The sequence below is a fragment of the Orycteropus afer genome, unplaced genomic scaffold (genome assembly GCF_000298275.1).
Source record: "Orycteropus afer afer isolate SDZICR_OR568_19922 unplaced genomic scaffold, OryAfe1.0 scaffold00011, whole genome shotgun sequence".
In the NCBI taxonomy this organism is placed as follows: Eukaryota; Metazoa; Chordata; class Mammalia; order Tubulidentata; family Orycteropodidae; genus Orycteropus; species Orycteropus afer.
The window spans coordinates 21,932,765-21,952,770 of NW_006921598.1; positions in this window are offsets into that span (position 1 = coordinate 21,932,765).

The following is a 20,006-nucleotide window of genomic DNA, read 5'->3' on the forward strand; positions in this document are numbered from 1 at the left end:
AGATGGATTGACACGGTGGCTGCGATGATGGGCTCAAGAATAGCAGGGATTGTGGTGCTGGCACGGGATCAGGCAGTGTTTCGTTCTGCTGTGCATGGGGTTGCTATGAGTCAGAAACGACTCTACGGCACTTAACAACAACAACAGCAGTTAATCTTTATTCTCAGTCAATAATAATGAGAACCTGGATTTTATAAAGAAGAATGCAACATCAGGAGTAGAGGAAGACTCATTAACAGCCTGAAATATTCAGATCACACACCCTTGCTTGCTAAAAGTGAAGAGGATTTGAAGCACTTACTGATGAAGATCAAAAAGTATAGCCTTCAGTAGGGATTGCATCTCAACATAAACCAAAATCCAAACCAACTCACTGCTGTCAAATTGGATCCAACTCATAGCGACTCCTCCTTGGGTTTCAGAGGTAGTATCGTTATGGAAGTAGATTGCCCAACCTTCCTTCTGAGAAGTGGCTGCTGGGTTTGAACTACCAACCTTCTGGTTAGCAGTCAAATGCGTTAGGCACTACACCACCAAGCAAACAAAAATCCTCGCAACTGAACCCATAACAACATCACGATAAACAGAGAAAATCTTGAAGTTATCAAGGATTTCATTTTACTTGGATCCACAACCAATGCCAATGCAACAACAGTCATGAAATTAGACGACATATTGCATTGGGGAAATATGCAAAAGATCTCTTTAAAGTGTTAAAAAGCAAAGATATCATCTTGAGAACCCAAGAATCCCTGACCTAAGCTATGGTATTTTCAAAAGCATCATATATATGTGAAAGTTGTACAATGAACAAAGAGGACTGAAGAAGAATTGGTGAATTCAGTGTTGGCAAAGAATATTAACTATGTTATGGACTGCCAGAAGAATGAACAAATCTATCTTGGAAGAATTACAACCAGGTGCTCTGAGACTTTGTTTCACATACTTTGGACATATTATATCAGGAGAGACTAGTCCCTGGAGAAGGACATCATGGTTGGTAAAATAGAGGGCCACTGGAAAAGAGGAAGACCTTCAATGAGATAGATTGACACAGTGGCTGGAATAATGAGCTCAGACATGTGAGGATGGTGCAGGACCAAGCAGTGCTTTGTTCTGTTATACATAGGGTTATTGTGAGTTGGAACCAACTCAATGGCACCTAACCACAACAACAGGAACAGAAGAGGAATGAACTAATCTAGAATGAATGGACTTTGGATCTTGTCTTTGGAGAGAGATATTTTTGAATGTTTTTATTTATATGAAGGCTAACTAAGGCTGGCAGTTCAAACCCATCAGCCACGCCTTGGAAGGGAAGGTTGGGCAATCTACTTCCATAGTGATAACGTCTCGGAAACCCAAGGAGGGTTCGCTATGAGTCGGGGTCGACTCAACAGCACATAACAACAACAACAGCTATATTATCCAAGGTTGTGCATGTTATATTTCCTCTGGTTTTTGTTTGAATGTTAAACATGGGTAACAGATTATGGATGCTGCATAGATAAAAAGCAGACTGTGCCAGATATTGTCTAACAGAACTTTGCATCCATTCCCACTACTTTCTTATACTTTCTTCCACGTCATTTATTGCAAGATTTGGAAAGATGAACACACATCCTTGGACTATCTTGCAACAAGAATTTTGGATCTGTTATATTCTGCCAGTGAAGTGTACTTGAGTGAGTGGATTTTTGGAGGCAGAAGACGGTCAAAACAGCTCAAACTGACTTAGCACTGATTGCAGCTGGGTTCTGTGTCCTATCATTTAGTCAGCTTCATTTGTGTGGGGAGCTGTAATGTCATCAGTGGCAGTAGCCAAGGCAGAAATGTTTTCCTGATACCTAAATCACAGTCACAGTAGTGGTACATTAGATTAAAAATTTTAGTGGTGGTCCCATGACTTCTCTGACTGTCATCCAACCGTACACCATTATGTAAGTACATAATTTATTCTATTAGGTTCTTTTCTGCTTGAAAATACTACAATAGTTTCTTTCACTGAACCCTAAATATTATGGATGGCTATCAGGAAATTTCAAAAGCGCTGAAACTAAGTACCAAGACCAAACCCACTGCCATTGGGTCAATTCCAACTCATAGTGATGCTATAGGACAGAGTAGAACTGCCCCCTTAGGGTTTGCAAGAAAGTAAATCTTTACAGAAACAGATTGCCTCATCTTTCTCCCATGGAGCCAGCTAGTGGGTTTGAACTGCCAACTTTTGGTTAGCAGCCAATGCCTTAACAACAGTGCCACCAAAGCTCCTATAACTAAGTACAGTATGATATGAAATATACTATTCTAAGAATGCAACAATAACACAAATGGTGAATGGCTCCAGTGTTCTTTGTTATGTCTTTTCCCCTTGCCATAACACCAACACCGACATGTCCAAGTACTCTTCCAAGTAAATATTGAAAAAACTTTTCTCAATATTGGAAGGGGTGCCCATAATAATCCAATCTAGGCACATATGTGTCTAAGCATAGCTTTGATTGTTAGGCCTCTCATGTCTTACTTTGAGTTTTTCCTAAGAACCTAAGAAAAAGATTTTAAATAAGTGGTGTATGTGAAAGGTGATTCCAGAAAGCTGGAGTGAGGGTGCCAAGAGAATAAGGTAGGGAAGAAGGGAAAACCAATAAAACGTATATTTTAGGATAGATGCCACTGTGGGTCCCTGAAATACAACTCTGCTGGGAACCCTCTGAGGAACCATGTAGAAATGTCCTCAGAATTTTGTCTTAGGAGATGGACACCTGGACATCTACCTATGGATTTTCACCACCCTTTAATCAAGTACTGCCCTGGGAGAGTATTATCAAACCTCTGGAACATGCCTATTCTCAGACTAAGCAACTGTTTGAAGGATTGAAAAATCTCTGAGGCAGAAAACAGGGAAGCAGCAAAAAAAGAGCTTGAAATGGGGCACCACCAGTGAAACAGTCCATCACAGGGCTGAGATCATAAACATGCTGAGGGAGTGTGGTTTTGAGCAACAAAAATGTCTCCTACATCTGACTTGATTCTTAAGAGCCATTCTTTTTTCTTAGGAAAGATTACTCCATGATTTGTAGTGCTTCTCTTCTACATAGAATTGTTTACAATATTTTCTGGGCACAAAATTCTTTGTATGGTCCACAGTGTCTTTACAGATATTCGAGTCAACCAGGTACTGTTATTATTAACCAATTGCTTAGAGATTTGTCTATTCATTAGTGTTAATCTGATAGTACTTAATGTTTAAACATTCTAAAGTATGAATGGTAAAATATACACATATTTTAACATATGCTTTAAAAATGTATACAAAGTTTTATAATGGAAACCAAAATTCATTGCTGTCGAGTCAGATCTGACTCATAGTAATCCCTCCTTGGGTTTCCAAGGCAGTATCACGACAGAAGTAAATTGCCCAACCTTCCTTCCAAGGAGTGGCTGGTGGGTTTGAACCACCAACCTTCCTGTCAGCAGTCAAATACCTCAGGCACTACATCACCAGAGCTCCTTTATAATGGAAAGCAATAGTACTTTACTCTATTACTCTCTCCCTGAGGTCTATTCCCAGAAAGCAACCACTTCTTACCATTTTCAGTTTTATTTTTGGTAGTCACCTCCGTGTTTCTAGGTAATAAATAGGTATTTTCTTCTGTTTCTTGACTTGCCAGGTTGAAGCATTATATATTGAATTCCTACTACCATAAATGAGTCATCACAGTCTGGCTTTTCTTGGGGGAAAAAGGAGCCTGGTGTCACAATGTTTAAGTGCTTGCCAGAGGTTCAAACCCATCAGACACTCTGTGAGAGAAAAGACCTGCTGATCTGCCCTCTTAGTGATTATAGCCTAGAAAAGCTTATGGGGTAGTTCTATGCTGTCATATGGGGTCACTAGGAATCGAAATTGATAGCTGTCTCTGCCTATAACTTAGTGGCAGCTTCTTCTATTCTGCCTCAAAAATTAATAAGATAATTCCCTGCTTTCCATTTTTCAATTGTTGTTATGTGCCATCGAGTCATCTCCGACTCATAGCAAGCCCTCCTTGGGTTTCTGACGTGGTATCACTACGGAAGTAGATTGCCCAACCTTCCTTCCCAGGAGTGGCTGGTGGGTTTGAACTGCCAGCCTTCTTGTTAGCAGTCAAATGCCTTAGGCACTACGCTACCAGAGCTCCTTTCCATTTTTCAGATAATTATTTATTTTTCTTACCTGCTGTGGTGCCTTTAGAAAGGAGCTCTGGTGGCATAGTGGGTAAGACATTTGTCTGCTAACCAGAAAGTCAGTGGTTCAAATCTACCAGCTGCTCCATGGGAGAAAGATGAGGCAATCTACTTTCATAAAGATTTACAGCCTTGGATACCCAATGGGGGTCGCTATGAGTCAAAATCAACTCTATGGTAGTAGGTTTTTTTTGTGGTTCCTTTTTATTCTCCTTGTTGCTGTGTGTTTAGATAGGATCCGACTTGAGGACAGTGAGTTTGGTGTTTTGGTTTTTTTGCTATCCTTTATTAAAAAAAAAAAAAATACCCTTGCAAGAGATAGAAAATAAATCAGTAAGCTCACCCTACCATCTTGAGTCACAAGACTCTTTAATGTTTCTGAAAAAGAAATCATTCTTGATGGCATTTTCAAAACTGAGTTTTATCTTTGTCACTTAATCTTTCTGGATCTGATTCTTTATCTGTAAAATGGGGATGTTGTTGTTGTTATATGCTGTTGAGTCGGCCCCGATTCATAGCGACCCCTCCTTGGGTTGCCAAGGCAGTATCACTATGGAAATAAATTGCCCAACCTTCCTTCCGAGGAGTGGCTGGTGGATTTGAACCGCCAGCCTCCTGGTTAGCAGTCAAATGCCTTAGGCACGATGCTACCAGAGCTAAATCAAATAGCATACGAGAATTCAGTGTGAAAAAAATATATATACAAAGTAATTAGCAGAGTGTACGTGGTTAGTTGTTAGTTGCTATCCAGTCAGCTCCTACTCATGGAGTAGGAGATAAAAATGCTTCCTGGTCCTGAACTATCTTGAGAATTGTTGGTGTGCTCAAATCCATCATTACAGACACTGTATATCCTGTGTGCCTTCCAAAATACACCTATCTTTCAGCACTATATTGGATAATAATCTAATCTGTGATCCATAGCGTTTTCACTGGCTGATTTTCAGAAGTAGATCACCAGGTCTTTCTTCTTAGTCTGTCTTAGTTTAGAAGCTCTGCTAAAACAAACCCACCATGGATAACCCTGTTGGTATTTGAAATACTGATAGCAGAGCTTCCGGGATCATAACATACAAGCCACCACAGTACAGCAAACTGGCAGACAGGTGAGGGCTATAGCATACAGCTCAAAGAAATTGCTTAATAAATGTGAATTCCTTGCCCTCTTCTTGGCATTTTCTTAAATGTCCATTCATTTTCAGGTCTGGCAAAATTGTTTTATTTTTATTTCTTAATATATTTTGTGAGGTAATAGGGAGAGCTTGCACAGCTATTGTTCTTTTAACAGTCATAAAAAAAAAAAAAAAAGACTTTTTAAAAATCTCTGCCTTAGGCTTTTTTCTAATCACAAATGTCCCACAATCTGTTTTCATGGTCATGAAAAAGAAGTTAATATTTCCCCTAAAGAAACAAACTAGTCATTACTTATTTAAGTCAATGTCATGATTTTCTTTTTGTTTTCTAGTCACAGCTAAAGATCTACTTCTAAAATGACTTTATTATAATTGGAAAATTGTAGAGCCCTTCTTGTGAATTGATTGTAGTAAGTATATTTAAGATATACTGCGTATATTAACCACTTAGTAAAGGATCTAATATACATTGCTGCTTATATGGCATAGCTAGCATTTTATGATTTGTCACCAACCTGTTACAGTCATGCTCTAAAGTTGGAGCCCCCTAAAAAAATACTTAAAATGAAATAATAAAATCTCCAGTGCAGAGGGAAACCTTCTAATGAAGGAGTTATAGGGATATTAGTTATGCCTCCACTGTTCTGATAGTGTTGATTGCAGATGAATTTGAATATAATTTGGAACCAGGCAAGAAAAATCACTACTGGAAAAAGTGTGATGTATTAACTAAACACTGAAGAACTTCAAAGTTTATTTCATGGCAAAAAAATTTTAAAGGCTTTTCTATGTTAGCTCTTATTGCTGTGTATTAGAAATTAATTTGTGTTTGTGAGACAGTAGTGGAGCAGTTTTTGTTAGAATAACAGGGGAGATACTCAGGCACTGTGACAATAGTAGAAATTAATAACTTTAAATCCAGAGGGGCCTGCTATGGATCCCTGGATTAAGGAATATTACTAATATCACGCTCACTCCTGCATACATCTTTAAGTCATCTATAGTTTGAATGTACCTGCTTCAGAAATGTTTATTAATCATCTTTAGTGACCTTAAACTAAAGAAGATCTATTGCATTACTGCTGCTGCTGCTATTTAAACTAAATTTCTAAAGCTATATTTTAATAACATCCCCAGCCCAAAATTCACTAGGAATCATAATTTTGGATTAAGTCACTTATTATTATTTCGAGCATACAAACAGTTCAACTGTAGCCTAAAATTCTTTCATTTTTGCTTTTTAAGTAGAGATGTTTTGTGATTTTATAAACATTTTAAGTCATAACAATAGTAGACCACTATTATTAAGGCAATAACACTTGCATCTGGGAATAGTGAATCATCAGACATCTGAAGTTTTTCACTTATACAGTTGACTGTGATTTCACAGTGTTGAATAAATCATATGTCTGTTTTTAATGCCATTAGTCTGTTGTAGCTGATTGGAGGGAAAAGAAGGAGGAATTCTTTTTTTAATTTTTTTTTTTCCCAGTAAGAAATTGAGATCGCTTAGCTCACCCCATATTCCATTTTGTATTTACGTTCATGTCAGGTTTACCACTTCTCTATCACGATTGTGTGGTCAAGGTTGTTATTTCTACAGAGACTAGTCTGACTAGACTCTACTGGAGCCCATTAAAGAGTTCATTATAAATGACAGAATATTTTAGTAGCATCTCTATAATTATTTTTGTTGTTATGTGCCATCGAGTTGTATCCGACTCATAGCGACCCCTCCTTGCGTTTCCGGGGAGGTATCATTACGGAAGTAGATTGCCCAACCTCCTTCCGAGGAGTGACTGGGGGGTTTGAACCGCCAGCCTTCTGGTTAGCTGTCAAGTTCCTATAATTATTACTTAATTAAATTACTTAATTATAAAATATTAGATATCGGAACAAGAAAATTTTCATTTACTCTACATATGTGGGGCAAAGATTGCTAAAGCTCATCAACAACCATTCCTCCCTTCTTCCTGGGCACTTATTTCCCAGAATGCTTATGATTGCTGAGTGCTGATCAGTGGAGTGTGGGTGGGAGTGATAGACATTATTTCTGGCTTGATTCATGAAAATCTCCCTCACTTGAGTTTTTCCTCTCTTTCCCCTTCCAGAGGTACAGGGATAAGATGTTAGCATGTTTAAGATGGTGGAGCCTGAGTCTGAATCATTGTTTGGAGGAAAGTTGCCTGCTTTCTGGGATTGAATTGAGATTAGAATAAGAAATAAACATTAGTTGTGATAAATTGCTGAGAATTGGGGATCGTCTGCTAACATTTGTTACCTTACCCTGGCGAATATAAACCATAAAAGGTTATATAGGAGATAAAAATAAGGAAAAAGTGTTTCCTTAAATTCAATTAAAAAAAAAATACACTAAAAACACCTCATGTTGTCATATTAACCCTATTGCCGCCATATTGACTCAGAGAAGAACTGCCTCCATAGGGATCCCCAGGCTGTAGTCTTTGTGCCAACACTACCGTCAAGTCGGTCCCGACTCATAGAGACCCCTCCTTGGGTTTCCAAGGCCGTGTCACTATGGAAGTAGATTGCCCAACCTTCCTTCTGAGAAGTGGTTGGTGGGTTTGAACCGCCAGCCTTCTGGTTAGCAGTCAAATGCCTTAGGTACTATGCCACATCTTCTACCTTAGGAGTGGCTGGTGGGTTTCAACCTCTGACTTCTCAGTTAGCAGCTTTGTGTCTAACCTCTGTGCCACCAGCTCTAAAATAGGCCTTGATGAGTAATAAAGATGATCACATTCTCAATTATTTAGGCAGAAATTTAAACTATAGCATGAGGAGTAACATAAAATATAAAGAAAGCAGGGGTTATTAAATGCCAGAGTATCTTTTTGCTTGTGTGGTTTTTTTCCTGTGAAGATGTGGATCTATCCGAAGTGACTAAAGTATACAATGTAATCATAGTTAAACTTTCAGAATTGTATTCAATATTGAGTCATAAGCTGATTTCAAGGATATGGATAAGAATCTGGTAGCTAGATACATGGGCCTTGTGGTACCACTGGATTTGTTCTTGTGAGGGTGAGATTTGCGGGTTGATTTTCTCACCTCTATAACTGGGATTTTTGAGAGAATAGAGGGGCCCCTTACAATAAAGGTGGCACAACAGTTAAGCACTAGGCTGCTAACTGAAAGGGTGGTACTTCATATCCACCCAGAGACTCCACGGGAGAAGACCTGGAAATCTGCTTCCATGAACATCACAGCCAAGAAAACTCCACTCAACCATTCTACTCTGTCACATGAGGTTGCTTTGAGTCAGAATTGACTCCACAGAATCCAGCAAGAACAACCACCACCACAGAGAAGTTTGGCCTGTGAAGGAAAAGTGGCAACTCAGCAAGTAACGTACCCTGGCTATGATGGCCAGGTTTGTTATGCCACATGACCCAAATAAATGTCTTGCCACCTAGTAAATGTCTTGTGCCTACTTTCTATGGTCAGATGTGCAGCACAGTAAGGAGCACAGACTGTAGGAACAGACTCCACTTCAATGTTTTTGCAGATTGGCTGCCAAGTTATTAACAGTGAAGCCAAAAGGTCTTCATAGCATGTGTCAATGTTACAAATACTATTTCTCTGTTGCTTGTGCTAAGTGAGTAAGAGTATAGGGTCTAGGTTCAGATGGCTGAAGCAAGAGTCCTGGCTCTGAAATATATGGGCTATGTAAATATCACTCAGCTGGGCCTCATTTCTGAAGGTTTGAATCAATGCTACAGTGCTTGAGTGGCATCTACTCAGGGCCTGTTGTTAGGTGCTGTGGTGTTGATTCTAGTTCATAATAACTCATGTGACAGAGCAGAAGTGCCTCACAGGATTTTCTTGGATGTAATCTTTACTGAAGCAAATTACCTGGTCTCTCTCCCATAGAGCAACTGAGTGAGTTTCAACCAACAATCTTTTGGTTAGCAGCTGGTCTCGTAAGCGCTTATACCACCAGGGCTCCTTTAGCCCAGAGGCTGTCATATGTTAAATGTTCAGTAAATAGCAAATATTATTATCATAGCTTTTCCGTGAGATTATTGCCACAATGCTAACAGTTAATATTACTGTCATATAATTGTAACCCTACATAATAATTAAGGAGCTCTGGTGGCATAGTGGGTAAGACTAATCAGAAAGTCAGCGGTTCAAACTCTCCACCTGCTCTGTGGGAGGAAGATGAGGCAATCTACCTCTGTAAAAATTTACAGCCTTGGAAACCCAGTGGGAGTTACTATGAGTTGGAATCAACTCCATGGCAGTGGGTTACATAATAATTATTTGGACTCATAGCTTATCTCATTTTGATTTATATTTATCAACAATCATGTAAAGTAGTATTTACTTGCTATCAAGTTGATAGTGCCATGTGGCCTGCTCAACTGGGGAAAGGGATCACTTTCATTATACAGTAGTCTGGAAGCCTGTTTTAGACAGTAACTCAGGGACAATTAATAAGAATATTACACGCAACTCTGAGAAATGTTTGATTTCCCTACTAACGGAATTACAGAAACTGGGTCACCTTGACTGAATGAGACTCCTTATCATTGTGGATGTGAAATATTAACTCTCTTCTTGGGAAGAGGAAAAGGACAAGGGTAACATGGAGAGGAGTGAAAAAAAGATAGGGTAGACATTCAGGCCACTTAATATTTAATATTTTCCTCTTAGATCCACTAAATATTTAATATATATTAATGTTGTTGTTGTTGTTGATATGTGTCCTCGAGTCAGACCTGACTCATAGCGACCCTTCCTTGGGTTTCCGGGGCAGTATCACTACGGAAGTTGATTGCCCCATCTGCCTTCCGAGGAGTGGCTGGTGGGTTTGAACCACCAGCCTTCTGGTTAGCAGTCAAGTGCTTTAAGCACTATGCTACTACATTATTTTAATCCTGGTTTGAGAGATTTTTTTTAAAGTAATTGTGGTTTAAGTACTCTTTTTTGTGTGTGTGTGTGATTTGGGTAAAAGTTTACAGAGCAAATTCATCTTTCACACAGCAGTTTACATATGCTTTGTCTCATCATGTTGACTACAATTTCCTACAGTGCAACAGCTCCCCCCCCACTTCCTCCCCATGATTACCTCTTTCTGTGTCCTTCCCTCCATGCACTCCTGCCCCCTGAGCTGTCTCCTTGTGCATACACAGCCCTTCTATTCTCCCATGATTTTTCTCTCCAAGGAGTGTATCTACCTAATATAAATGTTCAGCTCATATGCCTGTCTTTTCTTTGGCTGGAAGCCACAGGAGTGGGTTCAATTCCAGACCTGAAGGGCAGCTAGGGACCATAGTCTCAATGGTTACATCAGGTTCTATCAGACCAGCAAACATGGTCTCTCTCTTTTTTTTTCCCCCATGATTTTGAGTTTTGTTCCACATTATTATCCCGCTTTAGCCAGGATCTCCTACATAGATTCCCCTCTGAGTGGTTGACAGTGGTAGTCAGGCACCATCTAGTTCTTCTGGTCTCATAGTCGTGTAGGCTGAGGATCTCATGGTGTACAAGTTATTTGGACTAATTGTTTCCGTGAATTTTTGTTTTTCTTCATTCTTCTTTGCTCTGGACTAGAAGATACCCATTGTTGGCCGCTTGCAAGCTTTTAAGATCCCAGTTGCTACTCACCAAAGCAGGATGTGGAACAATGTTTTAGTATAGTATGTTATTCCAATTGATCTTGATGTCCCCTGTGACTATGATTCCAAGCCCACAGGTCCAACTACTCGCTCCCTCTGGGTAGCTAGTTGTGACCAAGAAGTGACTACAACTTTGTCCCTTGTCAGCTGTTTAAGTACTCTTATGACACCAAGATGTGATTATGGAATTTTGCAACCTATCCCCTGAGATTAACTTTTTTTCAAAGATTTATTTTGAACATCTTCAATGATAATTAAAATGACAACAATGTATAAAGGTTTTAAAGTTTTTATAAATTATTATAAAGCTTACTATTACAACCATTTATTCAAACTTTACCCTTTCAGATTCATTTGGGGACAACACTGTAATTCGAGAAACAAGTCATTCCTTGTCAAGTAGTGTGCTTATACCAGAACCTAGGTAATATAAAGAGGTCTTTTTCATTTTTATGATAATTATATTCTATGCACTCATATTACTGTTGAATACATTCATCCCACAAATATTTAATGAATTCTTTCTATGTACTAATTATTGTGTTATCCTCTGGAAGATGATGTACATCCAAAACTTTTGAAGAAGCCACAGATTTGTGGGCAAGATTGGCAAAGAAAGAAATAATCATTTAAAATGGACTAAAATCAAGATATAGACAAAGATGAGAGTTAGAATTACTTCATAAAAGCTTGCTTCTCATTAGTGAACAGCTTTTAGGAATACTAGTTACCTATCTAACCACGCATAGAATTGCATTTAGCATTTATAGTAGTCAATGCAGTCTTAGGTGGGGCACTAAATTGGAAATTTTGATACAATATCAATGAACATACTACTTTCCTTTAAGCTGATTGAAGAATTCACTGACTGAAACATGGGTTTATTGAACAAGAATTTTGGAAGATATTTAATTAAAAATTACCTTATTTTGACTATGCAGTAAAAACAATGGCACAAATTAGGAAAAATTGATCAAGCTCTCACAGGTTAATCAGAGCCTGGATTAGAATCAAAGTTTCCTCTTCCCTTGTCTGTACTTCAGTCTTTAACCATTAGAAATCATTAGTATATGTGAAAGACAGATAAAATAATAAGCTTGAAGAACAAGTATGTAATTGGTCAGTGTTTTCATATCCACCCTATATGAAGTTACAGTTTAATATAAGAAGAGAGTACAGTCTAAAAGAACATTTAAAACAATTACAGTGGTTTTTTTTCTGTCAGTCACAAATTTCTAGAGTTAATGTTGCAGAATAAGAATGTTGATATGTTGCTGGTGAGTACACTAAATTTTAATACATTTCTTTAATTATGATAAAATGGCCAAATATTCAATACATTCCTAAAAGAATATAATAAATGTCTATGAACATTAAGGAAATCTTTAAACATGTTGAAAATGAGAACTAGTTGAGACCGGATTGGACTAAGTCATGTTGTAATTACTAATTTATTCAACAGCAACTAACTAGATGTTTGAAATACATAAAGAATGTTGACAGAGTTTGCCTTGCTAAGCAAGTTTGGATTCATTGTTACTAGCTTACATTGATATTATAGGAATGTTGCTCAGGCATATTGTGATATTACACAATGCACTACACATCTATATAGGCAGTCTCCCAGTTGCTGTTGGGTTGTGTTCCAAAAATATGTTGACTGTTCATGTGTCCTTTGAGTTGAAACAATGCCATCCATGGATGTTAAAACCTCAGGCTTGCCCACAAACCCTACTGAACTTAAAGTTCATCTGAAAGACAATGGTTTACTGTTAGAACCTAACCATCAAGTACAGTGAGCAATGTTTATCTGGGAAAAAGTTTTCAGAATTCTGACTTGAGGTGCCAGCTGATATTCCTACCACAATGGAAGCAGGAACCCATTTGCTCCAAGCCATGCTTGTAGCTCTCACAGCTTTGAGCAGAAACACCCAAGGTATAAGACTGTGGTTAGGAGCTGGAAAGGAGAGGCATGAAGAAACAGGACAATGGAAGATCAACTCCCCATCATGTATAAGCTTCCCACTGAGCTGTAAGTTCTTTGAATGCTCAGACAATGTCTTTGAATATATTTAAGGGTTTAGAGTTTGACAAAAGCAGGAGTTTAAAAATGACTTCAGTGGGAGCTCTGGTGGCATAGTGCCTAAGGCAATTGACTGCTTACCAGAAGGCTGGCAGTTCAAATCCACCAGCCACTCCCCAGAAGGAAGGTTGGGCAATCTACTTCTGTAGTGATACTGCCTCAGAAACCCAAGAGGGGTCACTATGAGTCGGATCTGACTCCACGGCAATGGTTGCGTTTTTGTTTTTTAGCTGAAGTCATTAACATATAATTCATCCCAGGAATAAATTGATAACGTCTGCATCCATGAACTAAAAGAAAAACAATCACCACATTTTGAGAAAGCTTCAAATGTTGGAAATAAAATCAATATCACATGAAATATAATGAATAATCAGTAAACATTAACTATTATTGTTGCTGTTGTTGTTAGGTGTTCCCAAGTTGGTTCTGACTCATAGTGACCCTACGTACAACAGAATGAAGCACTGCCTGGTCCTGCACCATGCTCACAATCTTTGCTGTACTTGATACATTGTACCATTGTGTGGCCATTGTCAATCCATCTTGTTAAGGATCATCCTCTTTTTCACTGACCCTCTACTTTACTGAACATGATGTTCTTCTCCAGGGACTGGTCCCTCCTGATGACTTGTCCAAAGTATGCAAGACAAAGTCTCACCATCCTCACTGTGGATGTGGAGCATTGTGGCTGTACTTCTTCCAAGACAAGATTTGTTTGTTCTTCTGGCAATCCCTAGTATTGTCAATAATCTTCACCAACACCATAACTCATAATTCAAAGGCACCAATTCTTCTTGTATCTTCCTTATTCAGTGCCCAGCTTTTGCCTACTTATGAGGGTACTGAAAATACTATGGATTGCATCAGGTTCACTTTACTCTCAAGGTGACATCTTTGTTTTTTAATTTAAAGAGGTCTTTTTGCAACCAATTTGCCCAATGCAACATGTTGTTTTGAATTCCTGACTGCTGCTTCCATGGGGCTTAATTGTGGATTCAAGTAAAATGAAATGCTTGACAACTTCAGTCTTTTCTGCATTTATCATTTATTGGTCCAGTTGTGAGGACTTTTTTCCCTTTATGTTAAGGCGTAATCCATACTGAAGGCTGTAGTCTTTGATCATCATTAGCAAGTGCTTCAAGTCCTCTTCACTTTCATCTGCATATCAGTTTGCTAATGAATCCTCCTCGAGTCCTGATGTTGAGCTCTTCATCATATAGTCTGGCTTCTTGGATTATTTTCTCAGTATACAGATTTTATAAGCATGGTGAAAGGATACAGCCCTGACACACACTTTTCTTGAATTTAAATAACACAATATCCCCTTGTGTTATTTCAATGACTATCTCTTGGTCTAATTAAGTGTTCTAGAATTCCCATTCTTCGAAACATTATCTGTAATTTGTTGTGATTCACACAGTTGAATGCCTTTGCATAGTCAATTAAACACAGGTAAACATCTTTCTGGTTATTCTCTGCTATTATTATTACTTCTATGTGTTAAATGCCTGCTGTGGCTCTTTCAACACTGCCTCTCTACTCTATCAACCACTCTACTCTGACTATTCCAGTGATTTCATATTGTCCATATAACTTATTAGCACCTTCTATTCTAAAAATTTCCAATTATTGAAAATATTCTTTCAGATGAATAAATATTTATTGAGTGTCTCCTTGGTGTAAGATACTGTCCTAGAAATGGATATGTTTAGACAGTGAGACTCAAAACTTCAGGTAGGAATATATTTGGCTATAGTTAACAGAAAACACAATACTAGATTAAACAAGACTTTTTTCCTTATATGATCAGTGAGAGTCCAGAGTTGGTGCAGTGCCGTTTTTAGCAGGTTAATGATATAAATTATGCAATTCTTCAAGTAATTGTTATTCTTTTTTCCCTACTGATCATGTCTTTACTTATCATTTGAATATTTTATTCAACATGAATTTTTGGCATTACTTTGGATTTTTAAAAATATTGTAGTATTTTTTTTAAATATTGATTACTGATTTTTTTAATGTCTCCTTAAATTTTGTGCCTCCCTATACTAAAGCAACCCTTGTTAAGCACATGAACATCAAATATTTTCTGAATTTATCCCTTGAATTACTTCTAAATGCCATGAAACGTCAAGTGAGGAAAGTAATAGCAGAAATATGGCAGGCTGATGAACAATGACTCGGCTACATGCAGGATTCAAGAGTGCCAAAATAAAAACCAAAAGAATTGGAGTTGTATTTTCAACTGCTAGGAATGAGATTTAGAGGGCCTGACTTTCTTTAAACTGTTATGTGCTGGCGTTTTGGTTACCTAGTGCTGATCTCACAGGAATATACCACAAATGGGTTGGCTTGAACAAATAGGAGTTTTATTCACTTACAGTTTTGGAGGCTAGACATCTGAGTTCAAAGTGTCAGGCTCCAGGGTCTGGGTAAAAGCCCCTCAGCCTTGGGCTTCACCTCTGTCTCTTGCTCCCGGCCCACTGAAGCAGGAGAGTTTTCTTCACTCGGGCAGCTGCTGGCTGCTGAGGCTGACAAACCCAAGGCTGACAAATAAAATGGCCCAGTCCCAATAGTACAAAACCACACCACAGGCCATTGATTCAAATCCTGAAAATGTCCCAAGATCAGCAGGGAAATATGGCAGGCTGCTGAACATGACTTGGCTACATGCAGGGTTCAAGAGTGCCATAAGCCGGAGACCTTCCTTAAAGTTTCTTCTGATATATGGGAAACAGCCTACTTCCCTAAAGCAGCTAGTCAGCTGCTCCAGTAGATTCCACCATGGAGTTAATTACCAGTCTCACCACGGGGAATAGCTATGTCCAGCTGCCTCGCTACTCAACCAGGCCCCGCCAAGTTGACATACAACCTTAACTACCATAGCTGGAATGTCAAGAAATGTGGCTACATAGAATAGAGGATCATTTACTAAAAGCATGACCTTAGAACCTGGACCTATCCGTTAGAAGCCATGAGCTTGTGAGCAAGTTGCAAGTCCTCCCTTAGCCTCACTTTCTTCACCTGAAAAATGATGATAACAAAATCTGCTTTGCCTGTCCCTCAGAGTTGTGGTGAAGATCTAATGAAACCATAAAGCACATGGAAGCCTTTTTTGAACTGTAAAGGTGTGAAACAGCTTTGTAAACTGTAAAGTGGCCATATAGGAGACCAGCTAGGGACAATATAAAGAAAAATCAATCATAGGAGGTTAGCTATAATCCAGACCAGTCTTCTCTTTCTGATGACGGGGAGAGTAAGGGCAGGGGGATCACACCCCTTACCTAAATTCAAACGGATGAATATTAGCAGAGATGGCATAGTACTTAGGCTTCCTGAGCCTGGTCCTGGTCCAGGGCATTTTCTGTTACTATGGTTATGGTCTCAAAACTGTCAGATTCAAAGTAAACTCAAGACATATCTTTCTAAGAAAGGAGAGAAATTCATGTCCTTAGTGAAAGAGGAAGAAAAGTAGTGCACAAGGAGAGAGGGAAGAGATGGGAAATTGAGATGATTTATTTCTGAGGTGTGGATAATTTGGACTAGAACTAGTAAAACTGGTGTTTCTGGACTCCATTGTGAGGTGTGGCAACACACACAAACCACGACAAGTTAGACTAACCAGGTTTTTCAATCCCGGTTGGTTTTGCCTGTGGTACAGAGACACTAGCTTAACAAAGAGACAAAGATGCAAACAGGAAAACCCTGATGTAATAATTAGTCATTTATGTTTACAAATAAAGAAAATATTTCTGAAAAAGTCATTTATATTAAAATCATGATGGTTCTTATATAATAATAGTTTACTTTTGAAAGGCAAGAAAAACACCTTGAAACAATTGTTTTCTTAACAAAAATTCCTTTAATAAATTTCTTCATTCTCAAGTAACTAAAAATTTTGCTAAGCTCCACTCAACTCCTCTTTGCTATACCTGACTTGTGAACCTAACGAGAAGCTTTCACATAGTATAATTTGTGCTCTAATGAGACAACAAGTAAGGGGGCTTTTATTGACATTAGCTTTCAACAACAACAACAACAAAAATATATGAAAGTTAAGAGTTGTTGTGTTGTTGTTATGTGCCATCGACTCAGACCCGACTCATAGCGACCCCTCCTTGGGTTTCCGAGGCAGTATCACTACAGAAGTAGATTGCCCTATCTTCCTTCCGAGGAGTGGCTGGTGGTTTTGAACCGCCAGCCTTCTGGTTAGCAGTCAAGTGCCTTAGGCACTATGCCACCAGAGCTCCTAACTTAAGAGTAAGAGAGCCAAATTTTGGTTTAATACTTATAACTCACTCTACAAAACTCAAGGCCTTTGAGTAGATTCTGACACATAATGACCCCTCCTCCAGTTTCCAAGGCGGTATCTCTATGGAAGTAGATTGCCCAGTCTTCCTTCCGAGGAGTGGCTGGTGGGTTTGAACTACCAGCCTTCTAGTTATCAGTCAAATGCCTTAGGCACTATGTCACCAGAGCTCCTGTTATAACTCACAGCACACAATAATGGCTAAAAATTAAAAGAAAAATGATATCACATTTTTCTTTCAAGCAAGGATTTTTAGGGGAACAAAGGTATCTGTATCTTCTTTAAGTAGTTCCTAAAATCTCCTTTCTTCTTGAAAGTATTTGTAACATCACTGAAAATCAGTCAAACTACTGGTTAGCATCAACACTTAGTTTGTTTCTATTGGGTCTCACCCAAAAGACGTGAAATCCTGACATCTGTTTGGAATACTGAAAATAAGCCTCCAGCAAAATGACTACATCATGTTAGCACTCCCACATTTCCCAAAGCCTGAATACTCCTCATGAAAAGTATTAGGAATCCTACTTGAAGTATTGTGTCACATATTAGTAGTCACTACTCTTCATTCTTAAAAAGGGTGGATCACTCTCTTTTAAGGGAAGTATCGGGCTCTGCTGAATGGTACATATTTATTTCCAAATTTTAAAAGACATGATCAACTTTTGCCATCACAATGGGTGTTGTTGTGGTTTGAATTGTGCCCCCCAAGAGAATACGTTCATGATCCAACTCCCAGTACCTGCGATGTGACCTTATTTGGATAGAGGGTCTTTGCAGATGTAATCAAGTTAAAATGAAGTCATATTGATTGGAGTGGACCCTAAATCCAGTATGACTGGTATCCTTATAAGAGTAAAATTTGAACACAGAGATACAAGGGGAATATCATGTGATGATAGAAGCACAGACTGGAGTGATGAATTGTCAAGCCAAGGAATGCCAAGAATTGTTGACAATGACAATGACCAGAAGCTGGGAGAAGCAAGAAAGGACTGTCCTTTCAAGCTTCAGGGAAAGTAGCTATACTGATACCTTGATCTGAGACTTCTAGTTTCCAGAACTATGAGAGAATAAATGCCTATTGTTTTAAGCCACTCAGTTTATAGTACTTTGTTACAGAAGCCCGGGGAAACAAATATAATTGGAATTTCTAAAGGTGATATTTCAGAAACACACACACACACACACACACACACACAGGTATTTCAATAGTATTTCCTTTCTGATAGGGGTTCACAAGGAGCTCTGGTAGCATAGTGCCTAAGGCACTTGACTGGTAACCAGAAGGCTGGAGATTCAAACCCAGCAGCCACTCCTCCGAAGGAAGGTTGGGCAATCTACTTCCGTGGTGATGCTGCCTTGGAAACCCAAGGAGGGGTTGCTATGAGTCAGGTTCAACTCAATGGCAAATAACAACAACAAATGAGTTCACATGGTTGCTGTCTTTTTTTTTTTTTTTAAATATATTTCATTGAAATATATTTATGTACAGTGAAATAAACAAAACTAAACTAACATGGGTTAATGCCTTTTTTTGCAGTGTTCCCTCGCCTCCCCTCACACCCCTGGTAACCAACAAAGAAAATTTCCTTCCATATTTAAACCTTGCCTTGACTTTTTACAATAATAAACTAATACTATGTTTGTCCTTCCATGATTGACTTATTACACTCAGTATAATATTCTCCAAGTTCATCCATGTTATGTGGTGCTTTGCAGATTCTACATGATTCTTTAGTGTTGCATAGCATTCCATTGTGTGTGTGTACCATAGTTTGGTTATCCATTCTTCTGTTGATGGGTACCTAGGTTGTTTCCATCTTTTTTGCTATTGTAAATAGTGCTGTGATGAACATGTTGTTGTTGTTTGCCGTCGAGTCGGCCCCGACTCTTAGCAACCCCTCCTTGGGTTTTCGAGGCAGTATCACTATGGAAGTAGGATTGCCCAACCTTCCTTCCGAGGAGTGGCTGGTGGGTTTGAACCACCAGCCTTCTGGTGAGCAGTCAAGTGCCTTAGGCATTATGCTACCAGAGCTCCTGCGATGAACATAGGTGTGCATATATCTGTTCTTATCCTGGCTCTCACTTCTTTAGGATATATACCTAGTAATGGGATTGCTGGGTCAAATGGTATTTCTAATTCCAGCTTTTTAAGGAATCACCATACCGCTTTCCGCAGTAGTTGTATCATTTGACAGTCTCACCAGCAGTGTATGAGACTCCCAATCTCTCCACATCCTCAACAGCATTTGTGATTGTCTGCCTTATTGAACTTTGCCATTAGTGCTGGGCTGAGATGGTATCTCATTGCTGTTTTGATTTGCATCTCTCTGAGCTCTGGTGTTTAGTGCCTAAGGCATTTGACTGCTAACCAGAATGCTGGCTGTTCAAACCCACCAGCCACTCCTTGGAAGGAAGGTTGGCCAGTCTACTTCCATAGTGCTTTTGCCTCAGAAACCCAAGTAGGGGTCGCTATGAGTTGGCTCCGACTCGAGGGCAGTGAGTGATGGCTAACGATCATGAGCATTTCTTCATGTATTTGCTGGCTGCCTGAATATTCTCTTTGGTGAAGTGTCTATTCATGTCTTCTGCCCATTTTTTAATTGGATTGTTAA